The sequence below is a fragment of the Struthio camelus genome, chromosome 2, assembly GCF_040807025.1.
Source record: "Struthio camelus isolate bStrCam1 chromosome 2, bStrCam1.hap1, whole genome shotgun sequence".
In the NCBI taxonomy this organism is placed as follows: domain Eukaryota; kingdom Metazoa; phylum Chordata; class Aves; order Struthioniformes; family Struthionidae; genus Struthio; species Struthio camelus.
The window spans coordinates 11,571,002-11,583,433 of NC_090943.1; the positions used below are offsets into that span (position 1 = coordinate 11,571,002).

The window sequence follows — 12,432 nt, forward strand, 5'->3', positions numbered from 1 at the left end:
GAAAACCAGAACTCTACTATTAACAGAAAAATTGTCTTTCTGAAAGATATTTTCTTGAAGCCGGTATTAACATCCACATCTGCTAACATTTGTGTTGAGTAACTAGATTTATACACCTGATCTTCTTTCAAAAGGACAAATGTCTTGCTTCATCAACAATATACAAGTATGTGAAAGCAAAAGAAGTTAGAAATTTTCGAAGTTCAAGATTACAAATCCACTAAAACTGGTTTGAAAGCCAACACCATAAAAATCTGATTCTAAAACTGTCTGAAGTTTTCAAACAACGCACTACCATTACCTATTTAATTTAAATGAACTCTGCATCTTGATTTATTTTGGCATGGAAATGGATTTGGACCATGATGTATGCCTGGCAAGTAAACATCTCCATTGAGAAAAGCATGACACCAGTGTATAGAGTGGGTTTCGGAACTATCTGACTATGTTTCTTTTCTATATTCATTACAGCAAAGCACCCAGGGCAACTCCTTGACTTTACATTGTTTACTGCAATTTCATCTCCTGAGAATTTTAGACCTTGACAACTAAGAGCTACAGAAACAGCCCTCAAACCAGCTCCACAAAAGAGCAGTGTTTACCACCAGTGCGAATACCGGATCTGAGTTAGAGTCTAACAATACCAAGTATTGAAATGCTTTTGGGTTTTGGTCCTGACACTAAATGGTCACAAGTAGCACAGCAAACAAAAATCATTTTGATACAGAGTGGGTTTTTAGAGAGTTTAACAAATAAATTGTCCTGTTCACCCTGAACGATATCAGTAGGAGGAAGATATCAAGCAAAAATGAATGGCTTTCATAACTTTATATATAGGTAGGAAATAGAAGAATTTTTGAAATTTGCATTTTGGAGTTCAAGCAGGATTGTTTTGTTTTACTTCTATTTTTTTTTAATGAATTTGACCTAAATTATCACAATTAAGCTCTTTTAACTAAGAAAACTCTCTGATAACTGAAATAATTCCCCTGTCAACAGCTCTTAATAAAGGGCATGGCAGCTAGGGGACAAGTGTAAATACTGTAACTCAGTGGATGTGAGTCCAGACACTACTGAGACTCTTCTTTTCCTATATAGTCGTCACCTTGCTCATGAAGACCTTATTGCATTCTCTGTGAATGAATCTCTTCACTTTCCAATAGGCTATGTTTGGAAACCGTTACTTTCCAATGATTAAATAGTTTCATAAAATGCAAAGTAAACAAGCGCACAGTTTTGTTATTGCTGTTTTTCTTTCCCAGTGGGCAGTGAGGGTGAGAAAAAGGAACAGGAAGATAAACAGAACAAGAAATAAAAGAGAAAGGAACAACATGCAGAGAAGCTGGGAGATTAGGATGCACAAGAGAAAAGAAATGTTTCTGACCAGAAGCAGCACTTCTCTTCACACTGGCATAACTGCCTCCAGAAAAGCCAGCTCAGGAATCATGAAAAAGATAGAAGAAAAAGCTTAAGTGATCTGAAAACTTTTCTAAGGTAAGAAAGAAAAGGAAAAGGGGGAAGAGAAAAGATATGAACATAAGTTTTATATTTTGCTTTTGACTTTTCATTGTAAATCAGCCTGGTACTATCCAGCTCTTTCTGAAAATAACCCTGCATTTTTGGTACTTCGAGACATGAATGTTCACCTGAATTAATCCTCCTGACCCTATCTGACTATTCTTTAAATTGATATTTGTAAAGTGTATTTGGGCTGGGGGCTTCTTGGCTATTAATGATTTTATGAAGGATATGGGATAGAGGAACTGCATTCCTTGGGCTGCTCAGAGCAGGCAAGAGGGTATCCTCATGGGAAGACAGCCCTAAGCAGTCTTTTACTTACCTATATTTTTGTAGAGGGAAGACAGAGGGCATGCGGGCAGGATACGCTCCCAAAGCTCTCTGAACCCGTACTAACATTCAGGATGAAAAATCAGGATGCTATAACTGGTTGTGCTATAGACCCCTAATGAAATGTTAAGGAAAAGTTTAGGCTCTCTGAAACTAAATGTAGCTTTACAGCAATGGACTTACACTATCAAGAAGTCATTAAAAAATGTAGCGTACACCTAAGAAGTGTTACTGCATATTTGATCGGTTTCCATAATTTTTCTTTCCTCCTCCTCTGTCCCAAATAAAATGTTACATTCAGCATATTTTATTCATTTCATACAACATCCAAAAAAAAAAAAAAAAACACTGGAGACACAGGTGTAAGATCTACTTTCTTTCTTGCACAAATTAAGTTTTACATTTTGCTACTTGAATTCAGGTAAGGATACAACTTCCAATAGTTCTGAAGGCATCAGTAGTGAGATAACAGAATTTCTGGGTCATAAATGGAATTTTCTTGAATATTGGCATTAAGAGAACTTTGTATTAGCACGACAGTGCAATATTTTACATTAAAGAAAAAAAAACAATTACTTCCATACAGAGCCAACAGCTCACTACTTATTCAGTTATCTTTTCTCTATTTTTCTCCAATCTTCTATTGTAAAATATAAGCTGGTTTAATTCAATAGTTGTAAACATTTTAGGATAACTACATAGTTAAACTGTGTAACTACACATTAGTTAAACTGATGGTAACTGACTCAAGTACAGCCCGTAATTTTTGACATCTGCTATTCACATTACGAAAAAAAAAAACGCTGTTCATGTCAGCCTAAGATGCTTTATTTCAAAACATGTATAAATTTTACAGGTAAAAATGTTATAACCACCACTTTCCGAGAAAATAAAACCAAAAATAGACTGAATATTTGTTATGAGAGTAGATAAAATACCATGAGCAGAAGAAAGCAAATTAATTCCTATTGGAACATTACTAACTAAACATTTGCCAAAGATGAGCTCTGCCTCCTTACGTTTTTATGTACTCCTGTTTAGAGTGCAGAGACTGGCATTGCATAGCTGCCCTTGTGATCAACACAACATATAAAATATTATTTTCAAAATTTAAGAATAAATGGCTGCAGTAGAGTACCTAAGGACTTCATTACCAATATGAAGTCAAAGCTAGCTTGCATTAAAACTGTCTAAAACTTTTGGTCTAAACTTCAGACATATAGCTTCATTAGAAAAAGATTTATAATACTATCTTCATACCTTGGCGTTTCAATTAATTCTCTGGTTGAAAAATGGAGAAAACCAGACTGTGGAACTTTTTAAAATTTTAGAATATTACGTAATGTGACTGCTCACAAATGTGAGCTGAATTACAAGCTATTCCTTCATCCCACCCCGAAACCACCTTTCTAGCTATATACTTCACAAAATTATATATTTTTATGTCTACCGGTATAATATATTATTTATGAAAGTCCTGTAGATCAAATCAAAATAAGAACATACAATACTAAAAGCTTTGTGGATAGAACCTGCACTAATTTTCTTCCCTTCCATAAGATGAGCTTTTAGACTAGATATCAAAACTACAGATCATCTGAGATATGGAATTAGGATTTCCTTTTAGAGTTTCATAATTAAAAAAAAACTGTAGCATACATTCACTAACATGAAGAACGGACTTTCTCCAGGTGATTAACTCATCTATTTTCTACTACCTACTTACAAAAGTTTCCTGTGTAAAAAGTGACAGATACTGGAAAAATCCTTAACTTGGTTCAAAAATCATACAGTAAACACAGAGCAAGCTTCAGAAGATGTGGTTTGTATATTTTTTCTTGTTTTCTGAAGTTTTATTACTATGCTTAGAACAAAGGCAGTTTAAAATGTTTAGCAAGATACAAGTTCCAGCGAAGTGCTTCTCTTCTAGCTAAGACACTCCAGAAGAGTCTTGTCATGAATTTAACACGTTCCCTTCAGCTGGCTCCAAAACCAAAATGCACAGGTGAAAATGAGAAATGGAGAAGATGAAGGGAAAAGTAGGGCAATCAAACTTTAATTATTTGAATTACAAAGTTGATCTTAATATTTCTTAATCTAGTTCCGTGACTCCCACATTCTAGCCTGATGTCATTTCCTCTTCAAAGTAGGGTTTTCATTGTAGGCCTAAACTTAGAGTGCCATCCAGTTTAGTCTTAGCTTTGTGAAACTGTCCACAATGCACAGCTACACTCAGCTCATCTCTATTCCAGATCTGTACCCAGCTGTACATTTTTTGAAGGCTTCCTTGGTTATCCTAGGGCTATGGGCACCAACAACATAATCCTGCCAGTTATTGTGTATTACCGGAAGTCTTATTTATGCTTCTTGACCAACTTTCAGAATAAGTTGTTCCCATCAGCTCAGTTAACAACTTCCATCTTAAAATGATCTAGGAATGGTCTCTAGAAAAACAGTAGCCTGTGTTTCTCTGAGCTGGATTTTAGCTTGCTACAAAGAATTATGATCTCTTCCAGAAGATGACATTAACACAACTATCCCTTCAGACTGGGGGGCAGCTCTAGGCTAGAGACACAGAGGAGTGCATCCCAATAGCCTAGCTTCATTGCCTCTCTGAGAATAGGACAGTATACTCTGCTAAAGGGTATCCCATGGTGACCTGACAGAGTGGACTTGTAGAGGAATAAAATCCTGGATTTTCCTGTATAGGAAGTTTTGGAGCAAGACAACAACTGCCAAATGCCCACAGTAGATCAACAAGAACTACGTGAGGAAAATGACCTACCAGTATTTGTATGAGGATCTTATCCATAATGCTGACACCAAGAACCAGGGACAAGTGCAGTCAAGTCTTCCTCAGTTGGCGGTTATATTTTTTTCTGGAACTTATCAATCTCAGGTTTCTACAACTAAGTAACTCCTTGATTTAGTCAAGGCAGATCTTTGCACCAGGTTCTGCTGGGCAAACTCCTTCTCCTTATTCATTGATATATACCTGTGTTGCTCCCAGTTATTTTTCTTACTGAGCTCTCATGGAAGCCTGGTGTCAACTCTTTCATCACCCAGTAGGATATTACAAGGATGATTTCCTATATAGCATTTCTGTTCAGGTTCTGGGAAACACAATGGGAATGCAGTTATATGCAGATTCAGTAAATATTTCATACTGCAACCTGGGTCATTTACTACCCATGTGAAAACTAGCCTTTGTGCCCCCAGCAAGACTAACTAAACTCAGCTTTAAGAAGTTTTAAAAACCTCCAAACTCAATTTAGAGGTTTTAATACATGGCTAATGAACATGTTGAGGCACACAGTGAATAAAAGACCACATTAACCTTGCAGTGAGATTGCAGTGATACTGTGGAACAGCCGTGTTACTTTTACTTAAAATGTATTTTGTCTCATAAGATAGGTGTCCATACAGCTGTCCTCCTCAGTTTATATGCTGCTTAGAAATAGAAACGTTTAGGATTTTGTCTTGTTTTTCTTAAAAGCCAAGGCATCAACAACACCAGAAACCACCAAAACACTATGACAAAAATGTCTGAAGCCTTTGAAACAGATCAAAAGTATAGAGATTTGCTTGATCTAATTTGCTTTAAAAGGGAATGCTGAAATATTTAACACGCTTAGTTTTCACATCAGAAAATTGCTCTGCATTTCCCCTTTTCCCCTAACCCTGAAATATCTCTTTGAAAACTTCTCCAGCTTTTTTCCTCTAAAAATTTACTTCTAGATCTAAACACGGCAATCAACAGGAAAAAACAAAATGACAATGGTGGATCAATTCAGTTCTGTAGTAAGCCGAATTCACTTAAATACATGATCAAAATGCACAGTACATCTTACCATTTTGCTTTTGTGTTTGTAGGAAATTAATATTCTGGCAAGGTTCACTCAGTATGTGACCAAATTCACAAAAGATATTATCAACAATAAAATAAATAAATCATGTTTTGTACTAAGACATCATGACTTTTTTAGATGAAAATGAAACTGAAAATAGACATAAAACATAATCAAATAGACCAAGAAAGACAGAAAGAAAATCTCAGAAGGGTTTAAGTATTTGAGATAAAAGACAGACACATATAACAACTTTGAATATAGAAAAAATACAGTTGAGTAAAAATGGAGAGAATTATTGAACAGGAACAATATTTGTGTGCTGCACAGTTCATTTTCCTTCCTTTCAGGGACTCCCTCAGTGAAAGCAATGCCAATTTGTATAAATATACACTGCAAGAGCAGCATGGAAATACGCAACAAATGTGACAGGAGAAACCCAAAGACTGCAACTGCACTGATTACTTGTTATGGTATTTCATATTTTCCTATCATATTTAAACACAGAAGATTATAATATTTCATATATTTCATATATTATTTTATGTAACGCCTTCCAATGTTAAAACAAGAATTACTAAGAAGAACACGGAATTCATTCTTACTAATAGTAAGTAAATGTTTCAATATATGAATCACAAAAGATCATGTTACTCCACTTCCGTAGTACTGTATTTTGGAGTATTATATTCTTAAAAAAAAAAAATTCTCATAACATAAGTCTGCCTTAAATATTTGCATCTCAGTCATGGAATGTGCAGTCACATTGAGTCTCTATTTTATTATCTTAAACTTTAGATTATAAAATTTAGATTATAAAATTCTTCCCAGATGACCATACAAAAAATTGCTCAGGGAAAAAATGTTCCGTTTGACAAACAACTGAATTCCTAATTGATAAACTCAGAATCCCTAAATTTAGCGGCAAAGTCAGGACTAGGTTTATTTCACAAACACTTCCACTTTGCGCTTTCATTTCCCATCTTTTGTCAACTCTTCACAGCAAACACTGTGTAATTCCATTTGCAGGGTCTAGTACAATAGAAACTCAGGCCCAGCGCATCTCAGACACTGCCATACGAAGACCTCGCTGTACCCTTTCCATAACGGCCAAAGCCATCCTCTTCACACAAAATCCAGGTTCGCTCTTTATGCAAAACCAGCGTGCGTGACTGCAGCCTCGCTGTGCGAGTGGAAGAGATGACATGTTGTGCTGGGGTCCCACAGAAGGGTCGTGGCTCCCCGTGCCCTCAGCCCCACCAGTGGTTTCACTTTCACCGTGGTGCCAAGACGGGGCTGGACTCAGCCGCAGCAGCGCTGAGGAAGATGCAAGCGTTACGGGGCTGTCCATGGAGCAGAGTCACAGCCTGATAAAGGCATGAAAAAGTATTATCTCCTTCCCTACCCTCCTGAGATCATTTTGCCATTGCTGTTATTACAGTCGATTATCTGAGCAGCAATCACTGGACAGCTTGGTGTGAAGCAAAGCGCCCCACAACCTGCACGGTACCCAGCACAAAGACCCACGCCATGCACGTGCCGCATGCTGCATGGGGAGATCGCAGCTGTAGGGCACAACAGCGTTCCAGCACCAAATGTTTCACTTTGCCCAATTAAAGCTTTAGAAATTCACACAATAAATATCTGTGGCTTACTTGGGTCATCACATTTTTCAGGGCACTCCATTTCACACACTTTGGGGCCAGTTTTGAATATTTCAGACAAATGTATCCGCAGCATAGAGAAAATTTTACTAAATCAAAGTTGAAACTGAATCAGCCTTGACAGAGCTGAGAAAGAAGCACAAATTAATCCCATAATCAATAGGCACTTAAGCAGACAAATTTTCTACAAGCCTGTGCCAGAAAGTTACGGAGAACAGGAGGACTCCACAGGACTAAAAATTGAAAGCAATGATGAAAGACAGGCTGCAATGAGACTAGGTCATAAATGGTACTTTTCAACTTGGCACAAGAAAAATTAATGGAAGTTCCTTAATTGGCTAAATCACATCTGTCTAACATTTTGACAGAATTAACAATGAAAAGTAAAGTCTGTTGCTGCCACTGATGCATGTTAATACAAATCTGATAATTTGCATGATTATAAGCCAGTCTTTTTAAAAAATATTTCTATGAGAACAAACATATTCATAAGTCTAAAACTGTAAAGTCTGAATGTCATAGTTCTTTCCTGAGTGCATTATAAACTTACTTTTTGATTCATGCAGGTGGCTCCACTGATTTCAATAGGATGCTCCAAGTGAGCAAGAATTACAGAATAGCACCCTACAGGTATACACAAAATACCCTTGCAAATGACAAACAAAAAAAAAAAAAAGGAAAAAATATTCTGTAAAGTTCTTCCTGGACCCCCAGTTACCCTTTCAAATGCATATTTACCCAGGGCAATGGAACACCATGTCAGAGGTAGCCAAACTTGCACATTTATACAGCACCATGCCGGGATATTAGCTGCGGTCTCACAGAGAATATAACCTCGTTAGAGCAACATTGTGCAAGGGCTAATTAGGCTTGCCTCTCAAGCAAGGCTAATTATTCCCAGTACAGCACCATACTGATATCACTCTGCTGCTTCTGGGTTCTGGAGCTAGATTATTCAGCAGCAGCTGAGGGATCTCTGCCCCACGCTGTATTCAAAATTGTAAACAAAACTAAGAAATGGAAGTATTATTCTGAGACAGAGGCTTGATGCTGTGCACTATGTTTTTTTTCCATCTACCAAGGACACTAAAATGAAGGACTATCATGTCTATGCACTGAGATCGTCTTTTAAACGGGAAATTCCACTGCTAGGTCAGCAGTTGTGCTGCAGAGAAAAATCAGATATTGAAAAAAAAATTTCCTAGGACTGGAGTGCAGGGTGGCTAGGACCACCTGACGGGGCACACACCGCACTGAGCAGGCCCTACGAAACACGAAAAGGTAAATGTAGGCTAGAGAGCATGACACAGACCTTTGTTGTTTTGCCCTGAAGACCTGCACTGAGCAAAAGCTAATGCTGTACAAAACAAGGGTTTTTTATTCTATTGGCAAGGCAGGTCTCAAAAAGGCTAAACCGTAAATCAGAGCTCCTGTACTCTGATTGTTAACTGAGAAACCTTCGGCTGTATTACGACTAGTTTTCAAGGCTGAGGAAAGTTTGTCTTCGTTGTTTCAGATGCCAAAACTGAGGCTAACGTCAAACCTAGGTGTCCCAGACAATGCTGTACAGAGCCCAGGGCTGAACCAACGTCGGGCTGAGCTGTGACCAGAGCCCGCTGCCTCAAAGGCAGGCTAGGTCCCAAGCCTGGCTGCGACCACAGACGAGACTTGTGCACCGGGTGGATTCAACCAGGCTTTACAGTAATCTGCATCAGATAGGGAAGAAGGAAATATCTGACAAAGGCGAACCAGTGCTTTTACATAAAATAAACATGAGGAAGAAAACAAAATTAGCAAGAGTAATGCATGATGAGGCCAGGAAGGTTCCTACTTATTTAGTGGAGAAGTTACCTTTGAGGCAGGTAAAAAGAAGAAAGCAGTAGTGTGTTCTCTGCTTTTCTCCACGCACTTTTTTTTTTTCAGACTTCTTTTAACACAAAATATCTTAAGAGCAAAAGATATGGTGAGGTCTTTAACATCACGGCAGACCTGAATGCAACTTGTTTCTACACATTTCTAACAAGCAGCCTAATTTGCTAGAACGAAGGACTTAATATAACTCTGCTGTTTTGAAACCCTGCATTGCTGGTACACACTTTTATGGCAAGACTGAACTGCCAAGAGCCTTTGGTTAAGGCGAGTGGTTTTGTTCAGTTCCTGCTGTGGTGCTAAGTAATAACTAATTGAGTTTACTAAAATTCTAATATGAAACGTGGAGTAACAACAGGAAAGCAAGCTAACATTTTAGACCATTAGCATACTGTATGCACTTTTAACTACTAAAAATAACTATTATTACTTGTATAAAGATAGTACAAATAATACCTTCTAATGAAAATGAAATAAAAGAAATAGAGATGCAACGACAGCTCACTCTCTAGAATTTCACCATAATTAAACAATCAGTTTTGATGAGGAGAGCACAGAGGCAAGACAGAAAGACAGCAGCAATTTAAAGGTAATTTACCTTTGTTGCTATTAGGCTGTAAATGAACACCCCTAATGTACTAGTGTAAGCAAGGGCAAGGAGTTCTTTTTGGCTTATGCCTAATACAATGCCTCATACAAAAGATCCTCAGCACAATTTGAAATCCTGGACAATATGGTAATGAAACAAGTCACAGGGATACCTAGATTAATTTGGTCCCATTATTTCATGCTGCAAAACCTGTCCATTGTAAATCATTTCTCTCCCACCATCAGTGGAAGAACATTCAGAGCTTTTCCAACAGCTTTTCTCATCACACTGAACCGACCTCCTACCAAATCCCATTTTAAACAGCATATTAACTCCAGCAGTAGAGAGAGAGATGTCAAGAAGTCCGCTAGGTACCAGACTATTGCAAATTTAGGCACACAGGTTTAACAGTCAAAGGAACAGCATAAAACCTTAGATGAGGAAAGAGTGGTTTGGAGAACAGGGAAAGGGGAACACTTGCTCAGACTTAGGAAGCAATTCATAAAGAACATTCAAAAACCCCACTTTTCAAAAAAGAGAAATGCTGATCACAATTGAACATTTCATCTTTATCCCGCATTTCCATTTTCCATTCCACCTGCAGAAGTCATATTGATAAGTATTCTGCACAAGCCGACAAAATGAAAGGTTTTAGTAACTGAAAGCTTATGTCATCCAGCCTCTGTATTTGTACGCTGTTTAACATGCTAGCATCGGATTGTTTCTGATACAAAGATGCAGTATATCTTGCTATAGCTGGTGATGTGCCAAGTCTTCTGTGACGCAGTGACAAATAGCCTTCTCGATTCCTGACAAAATACTCCCTCTGCTGTACGGTATACACTGTTACATAAAGCCCAATGCACATATATACTAGTACTTTAACTGTAAGAAGATCATGGATATAGACAAGTTACATAAACCACAAAAATAATTCACTCCTCCAGATCTTCTTCTCAATGAGGTTGCTGAAAATAGAAATATCATTTATTTTCACCACCTGTAAAGAAGTGACTGCTGACTTAGTTCAAACAGACAGGGTGAATACGCTAATGTATAAAAATATAGTTACCCAACCCTCGAAGCCTGTAACATTCCTAAATGGCTTAGCTGACATCAGTCTATATTAGAAAAGAAATGATTGAATGCACAGTTAAGACATAGATAGAAATGCCAAAATATAAATATCTTAATACAAGGAATACAGAATGAAGGAGCGGAATGAACTCAGCTGTAGCTTTGTTTTGTTTGCATTTTACTGTTACCTTTACAGACCAACAATTTGGTTTCATTCAGAATTGCTCCATCTCTATAGTTTCATCATGCTGCTATAACAAATAGCGCAAGCTAGTTAGAAAAGACTGCAAAGCTTAAACTTTCTGATGGCCAGGAAAAACTTTTCCAGATGAGTTTTCCATTTAGAAATGATGTAATCCAAATTAGAGAAAATGACTTGGAAGACCAAAGACATGCAGCAGACCATGCCTAGAACAACTGAGATGCTTATGCTGAGAATAATTCAAATTCAAATTTTATCTAGATGTCACAAAGGTCACTTACAGGAATTAGTAATTTTAGGACAGGGAAGTGAAAACACTGATGACAACAAATTCTGGCTTATCTAGGATATAAAAACAGAGATAAGATCATCCCTCCAGAAATGCCATAAAAATTATCCTTAAAGTAAAAGCCCAAGACAAATTACTTCTAATCTATTAATTAGTCACTAGGTTTTTTCTTTTTTTTTACTATTTAACATGAAGGTTCATCTCACCTGTTTTTATTTCAAAACTGTGTCAAAAATATATAGTTATCCAAACCGCAGCATTCAAAAGAATTTCACTTTGCATTGTGCTTCCTGTGAGAAAAATAAACACCATCATTTGCTTAGTAAGGAACAGCCCTCACGGCTAGCTGCAGAGTATGCTACATTGCATATACAGGCAAAAATTGCCACGCTGCTCCTGCCATTCCTTTGTTTATATGTGCCACGTGGAAATACACCAGCAATCACTCCTCAGCTCACAAAGAGCAAGGCGCAGGGTACAGTTTCTTACCGTGCCAGCACCACGCTGTAGTCCATAGTCTAAGTAAAGCTCGACGTGATCAGGCCTTTGCAGTATAGCGATACCACCACAGGATGGCAGAAGGAACACCCTGATAATCTCCCTAGCTCCGCAAATTCCCAAGATGCCAGTGAAAGCCTATAACCAGCTGAATCCTATGCTGCCCGCGTTCTGCTACGTTCGCAGAACAAGTGCCAGTTACCTACAGGGTCTCACTGGCAGAAGCTTATACAACGCAGTGGAAAGCCTTAAACACCATACAAATGAGGAGTAGTTTTAGCATTACTCATTTCCACATTATGTTTTCTGAACAGCTACAACAAATAGCTGCAGTTTCTGCTTTGTCGGAAAAAAAAAGAATCAGCTTAATTTTTAAATCATACTATCAATCAGCTCGTGGCAGGTGGGACATCCCCTTGTGCCAGCCGTATGACAAAACTACAGCGTGATGTGCCTCAGAGCACGCAAGCTCACAGATGGAAAGCACCGTCGGACGAATCTTCAGACCTCCTGTTCAAGGGATGTGTTGTCTATATACAAAGGAAAGG

At 37.8% G+C, this 12,432-nt stretch overlaps 1 protein-coding gene across 3 annotated transcripts in view; it reads right to left on the reverse strand.

Moving 5' to 3' along the window:
- The window catches only part of PTPRN2 (protein tyrosine phosphatase receptor type N2), a 664,108-nt gene that overhangs the window by 528,739 nt on the left and 122,937 nt on the right, over nt 1-12,432 (reverse strand). The window lies entirely within an intron of this gene.